The sequence below is a fragment of the Pseudophryne corroboree genome, unplaced genomic scaffold (genome assembly GCF_028390025.1).
Source record: "Pseudophryne corroboree isolate aPseCor3 unplaced genomic scaffold, aPseCor3.hap2 scaffold_1201, whole genome shotgun sequence".
NCBI classification, from domain to species: Eukaryota; Metazoa; Chordata; class Amphibia; order Anura; family Myobatrachidae; genus Pseudophryne; species Pseudophryne corroboree.
Genome location: NW_026967826.1, coordinates 62,140 through 77,636, shown reverse-complemented (window position 1 = coordinate 77,636; position 15,497 = coordinate 62,140). Strand labels below are relative to the sequence as shown.

The 15,497-nt window shown below is 46.7% G+C and overlaps 6 non-coding genes and 2 pseudogenes across 6 annotated transcripts; all 8 read right to left on the bottom strand.

Moving 5' to 3' along the window:
• Positions 1–10,775: 10,775 nt before the first annotated feature.
• On the bottom strand, positions 10,776–10,917 carry LOC134991129 (U1 spliceosomal RNA; annotated as a pseudogene).
• A 152-nt stretch (positions 10,918–11,069) lies between these two features.
• Positions 11,070–11,232, bottom strand: LOC134991117 (U1 spliceosomal RNA). The gene has a single exon (XR_010195551.1). It is a non-coding gene; the product is annotated as a U1 spliceosomal RNA (small nuclear RNA).
• Positions 11,233–11,384: 152 nt separating this feature from the next.
• On the bottom strand, positions 11,385–11,548 carry LOC134991119 (U1 spliceosomal RNA). The gene has a single exon (XR_010195553.1). It is a non-coding gene; the product is annotated as a U1 spliceosomal RNA (small nuclear RNA).
• Positions 11,549–12,219: 671 nt separating this feature from the next.
• LOC134991122 (U1 spliceosomal RNA) lies at positions 12,220–12,382 on the bottom strand. The gene has a single exon (XR_010195555.1). It is a non-coding gene; the product is annotated as a U1 spliceosomal RNA (small nuclear RNA).
• Positions 12,383–12,534: 152 nt separating this feature from the next.
• LOC134991114 (U1 spliceosomal RNA) lies at positions 12,535–12,698 on the bottom strand. Its single transcript, XR_010195548.1, has one exon. It is a non-coding gene; the product is annotated as a U1 spliceosomal RNA (small nuclear RNA).
• A 692-nt stretch (positions 12,699–13,390) lies between these two features.
• LOC134991131 (U1 spliceosomal RNA) lies at positions 13,391–13,532 on the bottom strand (annotated as a pseudogene).
• Positions 13,533–13,684: 152 nt separating this feature from the next.
• On the bottom strand, positions 13,685–13,848 carry LOC134991135 (U1 spliceosomal RNA). The gene has a single exon (XR_010195565.1). It is a non-coding gene; the product is annotated as a U1 spliceosomal RNA (small nuclear RNA).
• Positions 13,849–14,519: 671 nt separating this feature from the next.
• LOC134991132 (U1 spliceosomal RNA) lies at positions 14,520–14,683 on the bottom strand. The gene has a single exon (XR_010195562.1). It is a non-coding gene; the product is annotated as a U1 spliceosomal RNA (small nuclear RNA).
• Positions 14,684–15,497: the final 814 nt, after the last annotated feature.

Here is a 15,497-nt window from a genome sequence, read left to right as displayed (position 1 = left end):
CCTCATGTTAGGCCATCATCTACACGATATAGCCCTGAATTTTCCAATGCGCAGCTCTTTGCAAAAGAGAGATATTGGCAAGGAAAAGCTGTCTTGTACCTTTGCATTTTTCTCCCAAACGAAGGTCACTAGAAAGAAAATTTTAAAGCCTCCAGTTAAGCCATCATCTACACGACATAGCCCTGAATTTTCCAATGCGCAGCTCTTTGCAAAAGAGAGATATTGGCAAGGAAAAGCTGTCTTGTACCTTTGCATTTTTCTCCCAAACGAAGGTCACTAGAAAGAAAATTTTAAAGCCTCCTGTTAGGCCATCATCTACACGACATAGCCCTGAATTTTCCAATGCGTAGCTCTTTGCAAAAGAGAGATATTGGCAAGGAAAAGCTGTCTTGTACCATTGCATTTTTCTCCCAAACGAAGGACACTAGAAGAAAATTTTAAAGCCTCCTGTTAGGCCATCATCTACACGACATAGCCCTGAATTTTCCAATGCGCAGCTCTTTGCAAAAGAGAGATATTGCCAAGGAAAAGCTGTCTTGTACCTTTGCATTTTTCTCCCAAACGAAGGACACTAGAATTAAAATTTTAAAGCCTCCTGTTAGGCCATCATCTACACGACATAGCCCTGAATTTTCCAATGCGTAGCTCTTTGCAAAAGAGAGATATTGGCAAGGAAAAGCTGTCTTGTACCATTGCATTTTTCTCCCAAACGAAGGACACTAGAAAGAAAATTTTAAAGCCTCCTGTTAGGCCATCATCTACACGACATAGCCCTGAATTTTCCAATGCGCAGCTCTTTGCAAAAGAGAGATATTGGCAAGGAAAAGCTGTCTTGTACCTTTGCATTTTTCTCCCAAACGAAGGACACTAGAAAGAAAATTTTAAAGCCTCCTGTTAGGCCATCATCTACACGAAATAGCCCTGAATTTTCCAATGCGCAGCTCTTTGCAAAAGAGAGATATTGGCAAGGAAAAGCTGTCTTGTACCATTGCATTTTTCTCCCAAACGAAGGACACTAGAAAGAAAATTTTAAAGCCTTCTGTTAGGCCATCATCTACACGACATAGCCCTGAATTTTTCAATGCGCAGCTCTTTGCAAAAGAGAGATATTGGCAAGGAAAAGCTGTCTTGTACCTTTGCATTTTTCTCCCAAACGAAGGTCACTAGAAAGAAAATTTTAAAGCCTCCTGTTAGGCCATCATCTACACGACATAGCCCTGAATTTTCCAATGCGTAGCTCTTTGCAAAAGAGAGATATTGGCAAGGAAAAGCTGTCTTGTACCATTGCATATTTCTCCCAAACGAAGGACACTAGAAAGAAAATTTTAAAGCCTCCTGTTAGGCCATCATCTACACGACATAGCCCTGAATTTTCCAATGCGTAGCTCTTTGCAAAAGAGAGATATTGGCAAGGAAAAGCTGTCTTGTACCTTTGCATTTTTCTCCCAAACGAAGGACACTAGAATTAAAATTTTAAAGCCTCCTGTTAGGCCATCATCTACACGACATAGCCCTGAATTTTCCAATGCGCAGCTCTTTGCAAAAGAGAGATATTGGCAAGGAAAAGCTGTCTTGTACCATTGCATTTTTCTCCCAAACGAAGGACACTAGAAAGAAAATTTTAAAGCCTCCTGTTAGGCCATCATCTACAACGACATAGCCATGAATTTTCCAATGCGCAGCTCTTTGCAAAAGAGAGATATTGGCAAGGAAAAGCTGTCTTGTACCTTTGCATTTTTCTCCCAAACGAAGGTCACTAGAAAGAAAATTTTAAAGCCTCCTGTTAGGCCATCATCTACACGACATAGCCCTGAATTTTCCAATGCGTAGCTCTTTGCAAAAGAGAGATATTGGCAAGGAAAAGCTGTCTTGTACCATTGCATTTTTCTCCCAAACGAAGGACACTAGAAAGAAAATTTTAAAGCCTCCTGTTAGACCATCATCTACACGGCATAGCCATGAATTTTCCAATGCGCAGCTCTTTGCAAAAGAGAGATATTGGCAAGGAAAAGCTGTCTTGTACCTTTGCATTTTTCTCCCAAACGAAGGACACTAGAATTAAAATTTTAAAGCCTCATGTTAGGCCATCATCTACACGACATAGCCCTGAATTTTCCAATGCGCAGCTCTTTGCAAAAGAGAGATATTGGCAAGGAAAAGCTGTCTTGTACCTTTGCATTTTTCTCCCAAACGAAGGTCACTAGAAAGAAAATTTTAAAGCCTCCTGTTAGGCTATCATCTACACGACATAGCCCTGAATTTTCCAATGCGCAGCTCTTTGCAAAAGAGAGATATTGGCAAGGAAAAGCTGTCTTGTACCATTGCATTTTTCTCCCAAACGAAGGACACTAGAAAGAAAATTTTAAAGCCTCCTGTTAGACCATCATCTACAAGGCATAGCCATGAATTTTCCAATGCGCAGCTCTTTGCAAAAGAGAGATATTGGCAAGGAAAAGCTGTCTTGTACCTTTGCATTTTTCTCCCAAACGAAGGACACTAGAATTAAAATTTTAAAGCCTCATGTTAGGCCATCATCTACACGATATAGCCCTGAATTTTCCAATGCGCAGCTCTTTGCAAAAGAGAGATATTGGCAAGGAAAAGCTGTCTTGTACCTTTGCATTTTTCTCCCAAACGAAGGTCACTAGAAAGAAAATTTTAAAGCCTCCAGTTAAGCCATCATCTACACGACATAGCCCTGAATTTTCCAATGCGCAGCTCTTTGCAAAAGAGAGATATTGGCAAGGAAAAGCTGTCTTGTACCTTTGCATTTTTCTCCCAAACGAAGGTCACTAGAAAGAAAATTTTAAAGCCTCCTGTTAGGCCATCATCTACACGACATAGCCCTGAATTTTCCAATGCGTAGCTCTTTGCAAAAGAGATATTGGCAAGGAAAAGCTGTCTTGTACCATTGCATTTTTCTCCCAAACGAAGGACACTAGAAGAAAATTTTAAAGCCTCCTGTTAGGCCATCATCTACACGACATAGCCCTGAATTTTCCAATGCGTAGCTCTTTGCAAAAGAGAGATATTGGCAAGGAAAAGCTGTCTTGTACCATTGCATTTTTCTCCCAAACGAAGGACACTAGAAAGAAAATTTTAAAGCCTCCTGTTAGGCCATCATCTACACGACATAGCCCTGACTTTTCCAATGCGCAGCTCTTTGCAAAAGAGAGATATTGGCAAGGAAAAGCTGTCTTGTACCTTTGCATTTTTCTCCCAAACGAAGGACACTAGAAAGAAAATTTTAAAGCCTCCTGTTAGGCCATCATCTACACGAAATAGCCCTGAATTTTCCAATGCGCAGCTCTTTGCAAAAGAGAGATATTGGCAAGGAAAAGCTGTCTTGTACCATTGCATTTTTCTCCCAAACGAAGGACACTAGAAAGAAAATTTTAAAGCCTTCTGTTAGGCCATCATCTACACGACATAGCCCTGAATTTTTCAATGCGCAGCTCTTTGCAAAAGAGAGATATTGGCAAGGAAAAGCTGTCTTGTACCTTTGCATTTTTCTCCCAAACGAAGGTCACTAGAAAGAAAATTTTAAAGCCTCCTGTTAGGCCATCATCTACACGACATAGCCCTGAATTTTCCAATGCGTAGCTCTTTGCAAAAGAGAGATATTGGCAAGGTAAAGCTGTCTTGTACCATTGCATATTTCTCCCAAACGAAGGACACTAGAATTAAAATTTTAAAGCCTCCTGTTAGGCCATCATCTACACGACATAGCCCTGAATTTTCCAATGCGCAGCTCTTTGCAAAAGAGAGATAATTGCAAGGAAAAGCTGTCTTGTACCATTGCATTTTTCTCCCAAACGAAGGTTACTAGAAAGAAAATTTTAAAGCCTCCTGTTAGGCCATCATCTACACGACCTAGCCCTGAATTTTCCAATACGCAGCTCTTTGCAAAAGAGAGATATTGGCAAGGAAAAGCTGTCTTGTACCATTGCATTTTTCTCCCAAACGAAGGACACTAGAAAGAAAATTTTAAAGCCTCCTGTTAGGCCATCATCTACACGACATAGCCCTGAATTTTCCAATGCGCAGCTCTTTGCAAAAGAGAGATATTGGCAAGGAAAAGCTGTCTTGTACCATTGCATTTTTCTCCCAAACGAAGGACACTAGAAAGAAAATTTTAAAGCCTCCTGTTAGGCCATCATCTACACGACATAGCCCTGAATTTTCCAATGCGTAGCTCTTTGCAAAAGAGAGATATTGGCAAGGAAAAGCTGTCTTGTACCATTGCATTTTTCTCCCAAACGAAGGACACTAGAAAGAAAATTTTAAAGCCTCCTGTTAGGCCATCATCTACACGACATAGCCCTGAATTTTCCAATGCGTAGCTCTTTGCAAAAGAGAGATATTGGCAAGGAAAAGCTGTCTTGTACCATTGCATTTTTCTCCCAAACGAAGGACACTAGAAAGAAAATTTTTAAGCCTCCTGTTAGGCCATCATCTACACGACATAGCCCTGAATTTTCCAATGCGCAGCTCTTTGCAAAAGAGAGATATTGGCAAGGAAAAGCTGTCTTGTACCATTGCATTTTTCTCCCAAACGAAGGACACTAGAAAGAAAATTTTAAAGCCTCCTGTTAGGCCATCATCTACACGACATAGCCCTGAATTTTCCAATGCGTAGCTCTTTGCAAAAGAGAGATATTGGCAAGGAAAAGCTGTCTTGTACCATTGCATTTTTCTCCCAAACGAAGGACACTAGAAAGAAAATTTTAAAGCCTCCTGTTAGGACACTAGAAAGAAAATTTTAAAGCCTCCTGTTAGGCCATCATCTTTGCAAAAGAGAGATATTGGCAAGGAAAAGCTGTCTTGTACCTTTGCATTTTTCTCCCAAACGAAGGACACTAGAATTAAAATTTTAAAGCCTCCTGTTAGGCCATCATCTACACGACATAGCCCTGAATTTTCCAAAGCGTAGCTCTTTGCAAAAGAGAGATATTGGCAAGGAAAAGCTGTCTTGTACCATTGCATTTTTCTCCCAAACGAAGGACACTAGAATTAAAATTTTAAAGCCTCCTGTTAGGCCATCATCTACACGACATAGCCCTGAATTTTCCAATGCGTAGCTCTTTGCAAAAGAGAGATATTGGCAAGGAAAAGCTGTCTTGTACCATTGCATTTTTCTCCCAAACGAAGGACACTAGAAAGAAAATTTTAAAGCCTCCTGTTAGGCCATCATCTACACGACATAGCCCTGAATTTTCCAATGCGCAGCTCTTTGCAAAAGAGAGATATTGGCTAGGAAAAGCTGTCTTGTACCTTTGCATTTTTCTCCCAAACGAAGGACACTAGAAAGAAAATTTTAAAGCCTCCTGTTAGGCCATCATCTACACGAAATAGCCCTGAATTTTCCAATGCGTAGCTCTTTGCAAAAGAGAGATATTGGCAAGGAAAAGCTGTCTTGTACCATTGCATTTTTCTCCCAAACGAAGGACACTAGAAAGAAAATTTTAAAGCCTCCTGTTAGGCCATCATCTACACGACATAGCCCTGAATTTTCCAATGCGTAGCTCTTTGCAAAAGAGAGATATTGGCAAGGTAAAGCTGTCTTGTACCATTGCATATTTCTCCCAAACGAAGGACACTAGAATTAACATTTTAAAGCCTCCTGTTAGGCCATCATCTACACGACATAGACCTGAATTTTCCAATGCGCAGCTCTTTGCAAAAGAGAGATATTGGCAAGGAAAAGCTGTCTTGTACCATTGCATTTTTCTCCCAAACGAAGGTCACTAGAAAGAAAATTTTAAAGCCTCCTGTTAGGCCATCATCTACACGACATAGCCCTGAATTTTCCAATGCGTAGCTCTTTGCAAAAGAGAGATATTGGCAAGGAAAAGCTGTCTTGTATCTTTGCATTTTTCTCCCAAACGAAGGACACTAGAATTAAAATTTTAAAGCCTCCTGTTAGGCCATCATCTACACGACACGCAGCGCCTGACACACACGCAGACACGCAGCGCCTGACACACACGCAGACACGCAGCGCCTGACACACACGCAGCGCCTGACACACACGCAGCGCCTGACACACACGCAGCGCCTGACACACACGCAGCGCCTGACACACACGCAGACACGCAGCGCCTGACACACGCAGACACGCAGCGCCTGACACACACGCAGCCACGCAGCGCCTGACACACACGCAGACACGCAGCACCTGACAGACACGCACACACACACACAGCACCTGACACAGATATGCAGCGCCTGACACACACACGCAGACATACAGCGCCTGACACACACACACGCAGACATGCAGCACCTGACACACACATGCAGCACCTGACAGACACACACACCCACACACACACACACAGACATGCAGCACCTGACACACCCACACACACACACACATGCATCACCTGACACACCCACACACAGACATGCATCACCTGACACACCCACACACATATACAGACATGCAGCACCTGACACACACACACACACACACACACAGACATGCAGCGCCTGACACACACACACATACAGACATGCAGCACCTGACACACACACACACATACAAACATGCAGCACCTGACACACACACACACACACACACACGCAGCACCTGACACACATATATACATGTGGCATTTAACGCACACATGCACAGCACCTGACACACAATCATATACACTCAGTGCACCTAACACACACATACACTCGCAGCACCTCACACACACTCGTATACACACGCAGCACCTGCCACTCACACATATATACACATGCAGCACCTGCCACTCCCACATACATGAACAGCACCTGAAACACACATACACGCGCAGCACCTGACAGTCACACACATACAGATGCGACAGCTGACACAAACACATACACGCTCAACACCTGACACCCACGTGGCAGCTGACGCATACAAATGCAGCACCTGAAATACACACATATACACGTGCAGCACCTGAGACACACACATACACGTACAGCACCTGAGACACACACACACACATGTATGTACACGCGCGGCTCCAGGCACACACATACGTACGTACGTACACACGCGGCACTTGACACACACACGTACACGCGCGGCACCTGACACAAACACACACACACACACGTACGTACATGTGTGGCACCTGACACACACACGTATGCACACGTGTGGCTCCTGACACACACGCGCGTTGCTCCTGACACACACACATGTACGTACGCGCTCGGCTCCTGACACACACACGTATGTATACGCGCGGCACCTGAAACCTACACGTATGTACGTATACGTGCGGCTCCTAACACCCTCACGCATGTACACGCGTGGCTCCTGGCACACTGGCACACACACACACACACACGCGGCACCTGACACATACACGCGTGTACGTACACACATGCACAGCACCTGACATACACACATGTAGGTACGCGCCACCTGACACACACACACACACACACACACGTACACGCACGACACCTGACACACACGTACGTACGCGCACGGCACCTGACACACACGTACATACTAGTGATGAGTGGGTTCGGTTCGTCGGAATCCGGACCCCCCGAACTTCACCCATTTTACATGGGTCCGAGGCAGGTTCGAACCTTCCCGCCTTGCTCGGCTAACCCGAGCGCGCCCGAACGTCATCATCCCGCTGTCGGATTCCCGCGAGATTCGGATGTCTGCATTCGTGGAAAGGGGTCCCATGTGTAAACATGGGACCCCTTTCAGTCCGTCTGGTCCGGGTGTTCGGTTTGTTGTTTTGCCAAGTACGTGGAGTTAATCTGGAACCTGGATCAGGTGAGTATAATTATCTTTTATTTTCAGGTACCCGTTGATTCTACTTGGAGAAGAGGACCGACTGCTTCGTGTCAACATAGGTAAGTATGTGTGTGTCGGCAGGTGTGAAATAAAGTTATACTTTCACGGTGTCTGTGTCCTGTTTTTATTTGGGTATTTTTCCCCCAGTAGAACTACAGGTACCAGCGGGCACGTTTTTCTCCCGCATGCTGGTACTTGTGGTTCTCAAAGTACCAGATTGCGGGGGAGGCTTGCTGGGACTTGTAGTACTACTGGAAAAAACAATATTCTTTCAATTTTCTCAAGGCTATCACCCTCCCATCCGCAGCCCTTGGATGGGGGGACAGCCTTGGGCTTCACCCCTGGCCCTTGGGTGGCTGGGGGGGGACCCCTTGATTGAAGGGGTCCCCACTCCCCCAGGGTACCCCGGCCAGGGGTGACTAGTTGGATATTTAATGCCACGGCCGCAGGGCACTGTATAAAAGTGACCCCCGGCTGTGGCACTATCTGTCCAGCTAGTGGAGCCCGATGCTGGTGTAAAAATAATGGGGGACCCTACTCTTTTTGTCCCCCGTATTTTTTGCACCAGCACCAGGCGCAGAGCCCGGAGCTGGTTTTAAAAATACGGGGGATCCCCTGTCCGTTTTTCCCCCGGATTTTTAGAACCAGGACCGGATCGAAGAGCCCGAGGCTGGTTATGCTTTGGAGGGGGGACCCCACGCAATTTTTCTTTTCCGGGTTTTTCACATTCCATTTAAAAAAAAAAAAATAATAATAATAATCTTTTAAAAAATATATAAATAATACTTGTGCCTCCAAAAAAGACAAACCAAGTACCTAATCCCTTCTAATATAAATAGATATGCTATTACCCCAAAAAAATATTATTTTTTATTAGATTCCGCCTGCAAAGTGTGGCGGATTGAAAATGACGAATTTACTGTTTAAAAGCACTGTTGTCGAATTTACAAACTTCAATTGAATATACTTTTGTTGAATTGCCGCATTTGTACCATTGCAGAAAATCGAATTTGTCAAATGTCGAATTTTAAAAAGTCGAATTTTGAAAGGATGCAAGAATAGGCCCCGCCCCCTTCTTCACATCAGCCGTCCCCTTCTACCCCTGTACCTTGCTCTCTCCTGTCTGTGCTCTCTCCCGTCTGTAGGACTAGGCCCCGTCCCCTTCTTACCCTCCAGTGACTGCTCTCTCCTGACAAGTGGACCAGGCCTGCCCCCTACACGCTGCTGGTGTCTTCATTGTTACTTGGTCTGGAGCTCCGTTGGGGAGAGAACTCACGTGAGCTCATTAAGAATGAGGAACTGGGATGTTTTAATTTTATTGTGAGTAGTGTACTGTGGTGATGTAGTATGTTGTATGGGGGGTATAGTGTAACTATGAAGTGCAGCATATGGGAGGGCTATAGCATAGTGATGTAGTGTGGCATATGGGGGGTGGTAGCGCATAGGCGTGCGTACAGGGGGTGCCTGGTGCGCACAGGCACTCCCTAATGTCCAGCACCGCTGCACGATACGCTTGCTGTGGCACAGTGATCGCTGAGTGTGTGATCGGTGGAGCCTAGCCTGTAGCTCATTTCCGTACCTCCCACCACCGCTGCGCCCGCCCCCCCTCTGCCTGCTGCTAATACTATGCTGAGTGCATTCGTCGGCGGCCTCACTGGGGGGACTGGTGTCACCTTGCAATGTGATGTGGTGATGTCCGCCTATGCTCTCCTCCCGCCCACCCGTGCTTTCCTCCCGCTGCGGTCTCTCAGTCCTAGTGTGCCGCGGCTGCCACACCACTGGCAGTGTTCCTCTAGGGGGGACTGGGAGCCGCCGGCAGACACATTCTGCTGAGACTTACTTGTCAGTGCGGGTTCCGGATGGCAGGCGGCGGGTGGGAGGGCAGACGGGGAGCAGGTGTCACAAGGAGTGTGTGGGTAACTAAATCACAATACTTCCGCTCAACGTGGCACTGCTGGTCCTTCATCTCCCATGTCTCTTCACCAGGTGGCGGGCGGCCCGGAAATTAAGTGATGTGTTGTGCAGCAGTCAGTGTGAAGTGACTGCGAGTAACACTGATGGTGCTGATGATGCTGCTGCAGAATCGGGAAGCAATTAATTCATAAATATAATGTACTCAGTGTATTATACATACATAAACATGTACATACGTGTATTTGTGTATACATGTATATACATGAGTGTGTGTGCATATATATATATATATACAGCCAGTTCCCAGGAACAAAAGTCCTCCCCCGCTTCCGCTAAGTCCACAGCATGACGCTGGGGCTCCACTGGTGGAGCCAGGTGCGGTGGGGGCCCGTCTCAAGTGCTTCAGCAATCAGTGGGCTTGCTCACAGGTGGATCCCTGGATTCTACAAGTAGTGTCTCAGGGATTCAAGCTGGAATTCGAGACGTCTCCCCCTCGCCGTTTCCTAAAATCTGCCTTGCCAACATCTCCCTTGGACAGGGAGGCTGTGATAGAGGCAAATTCACAAGCTGTATTTGCAGCAGGTGATAGTCAAGGTACCCCTCCTTCAACAAGGAAGGGGTTACTATTCCACAATGTTTGTGGTACCGAAACCGGACGGTTCGGTGAGACCCATTTTAAATCTTTGAACACGTATATAAAACGGTTCAAGTTCAAGATGACCCTTAGTTCGCATTAAACACCCCCACCCTCCTTCGGTGTGGGGCTCATGTTGGCAATGCCCCAGCCCCTGAAGCATTCAAGCTGATTTCTTGCAGCAGCTGGGTACTGTAACAGCTCCAGAGCTGCTCTGTGAGGCAAGTAAAAGGGTGTGGGCCCTGCAGCACTACCTGTAGTTTGCATTGTGTGTTGGAAGGAACAAAGTAAGCAGACGGGAGAAGTCAGGATAGTGCGCAAGGGCATAGAAGGGAGCGGCTCAAGAAAAGAGAAGTGGAAACAGACAGCAAACTAGGCTGGAGAGAGACCTGAGACAAAGAGATCTGAATTATACGAGAGACGGCCAGGGGAAACACAAATTATGCAGTCAAGTTTCCCACATTTGGGGAAATCACAGGGGCAGCACACCCAGAGTGCAATGGGTGAGCCTTGCCCTGGGAGAAGCACCTACATGATCATAGTATCTCACCTGGCAGGTAAGTAGGAGTTGGGCTAGAGCTGGGGAGGGTCGCTGCTCGGGTACCCCCCTGTCAAGTGAAGGAGATCCAACTGAGGCAGCACAAGGGAACTCTCGAAAGAGGAACAAGGCTAGAGGAAGATCTGAGACAAAGAAATCTGATTTTTACCAGAGTTGACCAGAAGAAAGCACAAACACAGTCCCCCACTACCACAAATAATGCAGTCAAGTTTCCCACATTTGGGGAAATCACAGGGGCAGCACACCCAGAGTGCAATGGGTGAGCCTTGCCCTGGGAGAAGCACCTTCCTGATCATAGTTTCTCACCTGGCAGGTAAGTAGGAGTTGAGCTAGAGCTGGGGAGGGTCGCTGCTCGGGCACCCCCCTGTCAAGTGAAGGAGATCCAACTGAGGCAGCACAAGGGAACTCTCGAAAGAAGAACAAGGCTAGAGGAAGATCTGAGACAAAGAAATCTGACTTTTACCAGAGCTGACCAGAGGAAAGCACAAACACAGTCCCCCTCTACCACAAATAATGCAGTCGAGTTTCCCACATTTGGGGAAATCACAGGGGTCATCATACCCAGAATGCAATGAATGAACCTCACCCTGGGAGAACAATCTTCATGACCATGATATCTCCTATGCAAAATAAGTATGATTTGGGATAGGGCTGGGGAGGGCCGCTGCTCAGGCACATCTCTGTCAAGTAAAGGCGATTCAACTGAGGCAGCACAAGGGAACTCTCATCTGGGGACAACAACTGCTGGGAGAACACATATTTTCAGATGAACATGGGAGGGCAGAAGGCTGCCTAATACTGAAGCACCCCCAAACAACAAACCAAATGCAACAACTAGTACAAGCATTCCTGGGGGAAGGCCTGCAGCAGATGGATTTGCATATGGTGATGTCATCCAAGCAGTGGGTCAAAGTTGGCTTCAACCCTCGTCTGCATATGAAAAGAAAAAAGGGATGTGCAGGACATGGCGTCCTTTTGTGGCGCTTGGATGACCCTTAATTCGCATTAAACATCTCCACCCTCCTTCGGTGTGGGGCTCATGTTGGCTATTCCCCAGCCCCTGAAGCATTCAAGATGATTTCTTGCAGCAGCTGGGCACTGTAACAGCTCCAGAGCTGTTCTGTAAAGCATGTAAAAGGGTGTGGGCCCTGCAGCACTACCTGTAGTATGCATTGTGCATTGGAAGGCACAAAGTAAGCAGACGGGAGAGGTCAGGATAGTGCGCAAGGGCATAGAAGGGAGCGGCTCAAGAAAAGAGAAGTGGAAACAGACAGCAAACTAGGCTGGAGAAAGACCTGGGACAAAGAGATCTGAATTATACGAGAGCCGACCAGAGGAAACACAAATTATGCAGTCAAGTTTCCCACATTTGGGGAAATCGCAGGAGCAGCACACCCAGAGTGCAATGGGTGAGCCTTGCCCTGGGAGAAGCACCTTCCTGATCATAGTATCTCACCTGGCAGGTAAGTAGGAGTTGGGCTAGAGCTGGGGAGGGTCGCTGCTCGGGCACCCCCCTGTCAAGTGAAGGAGATCCAACTGAGGCAGCACAAGGGAACTCTCGAAAGAAGAACAAGGCTAGAGGAAGATCTGAGACAAAGAAATCTGACTTTTACCAGAGCTGAGCAGAGGAAAGCACAAACACAGTCCCCCACTACCACAAATAATGCAGTCGAGTTTCCCACATTTGGGGAAATCACAGGGGTCAGCATACCCAGAATGCAATGAATGAACCTCACCCTGGGAGAACAATCTTCATGACCATGGTATCTCCTATGCAAAATAAGTATGATTTGGGATAGGGCTGGGGAGGGCCGCTGCTCAGGCACATCTCTGTCAAGTAAAGGAGATTCAACTGAGGCAGCACAAGGGAACTCTCATCTGGGGACAACAACTGCAGGGAGAACACATATTTTCAGATGAACATGGGAGGGCAGAAGGCTGCCTAATACTGAAGCACCCCCAAACAACAAACCAAATGCAACAACTAGTGCAAGCATTCCTGGGGGAAGGCCTGCAGCAGATTGATTTGCATATGGTAATGCCATCCAAGCAGTGGGTCAAAGTTGGCTTCAACCCTCGTCTGCATATGAAAAGAGAAAAGGGGCGTGCAGGGCATGGCGGCCTTTTGCGGCGCTTGGGTGACCCTTAGTTCGCATTAAACATCTCCACCCTCCTTCGGTGTGGGGCTCATGTTGGCAATGCCCCAGCCCCTGAAGCATTCAAGCTGATTTCTTGCAGCAGCTGGGTACTGTAACAGCTCCAGAGCTGCTCTGTGAGGCAAGTAAAAGGGTGTGGGCCCTGCAGCACTACCTGTAGTTTGCATTGTGTGTTGGAAGGCACAAAGTAAGCAGACGGGAGAAGTCAGGATAGTGCGCAAGGGCATAGAAGGGAGCGGCTCAAGAAAAGAGAAGTGGAAACAGACAGCAAACTAGGCTGGAGAGAGACCTGAGACAAAGAGATCTGAATTATATGAGAGACGACCAGGGGAAACACAAATTATGCAGTCAAGTTTCCCACATTTGGGGAAATCACAGGGGCAGCACACCCAGAGTGCAATGGGTGAGCCTTGCCCTGGGAGAAGCACCTACATGATCATAGTATCTCACCTGGCAGGTAAGTAGGAGTTGGGCTAGAGCTGGGGAGGGTCGCTGCTCGGGTACCCCCCTGTCAAGTGAAGGAGATCCAACTGAGGCAGCACAAGGGAACTCTCGAAAGAGGAACAAGGCTAGAGGAAGATCTGAGACAAAGAAATCTGATTTTTACCAGAGTTGACCAGAAGAAAGCACAAACACAGTCCCCCACTACCACAAATAATGCAGTCGAGTTTCCCACATTTGGGGAAATCACAGGGGTCAGCATACCCAGAATGCAATGAATGAACCTCACCCTGGGAGAACAATCTTCATGACCATGGTATCTCCTATGCAAAATAAGTATGATTTGGGATAGGGCTGGGGAGGGCCGCTGCTCAGGCACATCTCTGTCAAGTAAAGGAGATTCAACTGAGGCAGCACAAGGGAACTCTCATCTGGGGACAACAACTGCAGGGAGAACACATATTTTCAGATGAACATGGGAGGGCAGAAGGCTGCATAATACTGAAGCACCCCCAAACAACAAACCAAATGCAACAACTAGTGCAAGCATTCCTGGGGGAAGGCCTGCAGCAGATTGATTTGCATATGGTAATGCCATCCAAGCAGTGGGTCAAAGTTGGCTTCAACCCTCGTCTGCATATGAAAAGAGAAAAGGGGCGTGCAGGGCATGGCGGCCTTTTGCGGCGCTTGGGTGACCCTTAGTTCACATTAAACATCTCCACCCTCCTTCGGTGTGGGGCTCATGTTGGCAATGCCCCAGCCCCTGAAGCATTCAAGCTGATTTCTTGCAGCAGCTGGGTACTGTAACAGCTCCAGAGCTGCTCTGTGAGGCAAGTAAAAGGGTGTGGGCCCTGCAGCACTACCTGTAGTTTGCATTGTGTGTTGGAAGGCACAAAGTAAGCAGACGGGAGAAGTCAGGATAGTGCGCAAGGGCATAGAAGGGAGCGGCTCAAGAAAAGAGAAGTGGAAACAGACAGCAAACTAGGCTGGAGAGAGACCTGAGACAAAGAGATCTGAATTATACGAGAGACGACCAGGGGAAACACAAATTATGCAGTCAAGTTTCCCACATTTGGGGAAATCACAGGGGCAGCACACCCAGAGTGCAATGGGTGAGCCTTGCCCTGGGAGAAGCACCTACATGATCATAGTTTCTCACCTGGCAGGTAATGTAACCTTTTTAAACCTATTAGCATAGACCGAATCTCATCGTGTGTATAGGCCTTTAGTTCAACAACAGCATGGGACCAGTTAGTGTGTTTTGACCACTGCACAGCACCTGGTGTTATATAGTAAGCACCACTATGGCATAGTATACAGCATTATGGGCCTGATATGAGTGTGACCAGCGGTGATGTGGAATGCAGTAGGAGGTGCTGTTTAGCAAGCACCACTTCTATATTCACCATGCAGTATATTGTGTGAATATAGAAGTGTTGGCTGTGTTATGTATTAGAGTAATTATTGCAGCTCCCAGCTAAAATTGCAACAATGTAATTTAGTGACAAGCTGCAGAGATTAACCCTTTCTGTGGCTGCTGCACAACCTCTATTCATATCGCTGAATTCAATTAGGGAGATGTTCTCACCCCGCGAGCAAGCGCAGGTATATGCCACACTTAAATGTATGGGTATGGTCTCCATAAAATGAGCGTAGCCTTGCAGGCAAAGACTACCTTACACCCTAGTTCTTGACCCTGCACCAACAGACCTCGGCCACCACAGGGAAAAAAGTACAGTAATTTCCACCATGTTAAGCCCCACACATTAATGCCCTTTGGAACATATTATGTCACACACCACAATATCTGTGATACACTATGCCCTACAGTAAAGCTTCTAATTACTTTTACAAAAACTGCTCAACGCCAAGAGTTTCACGTGCTGGGTGTCATGCTCATTGCCAGGGGTTTCACTCTCTGGGTGTCATGCTCATTGCCAGGGGGAACGCAGTAGGAGGTGTTATATAGTAAGCACCACTATGGCATAG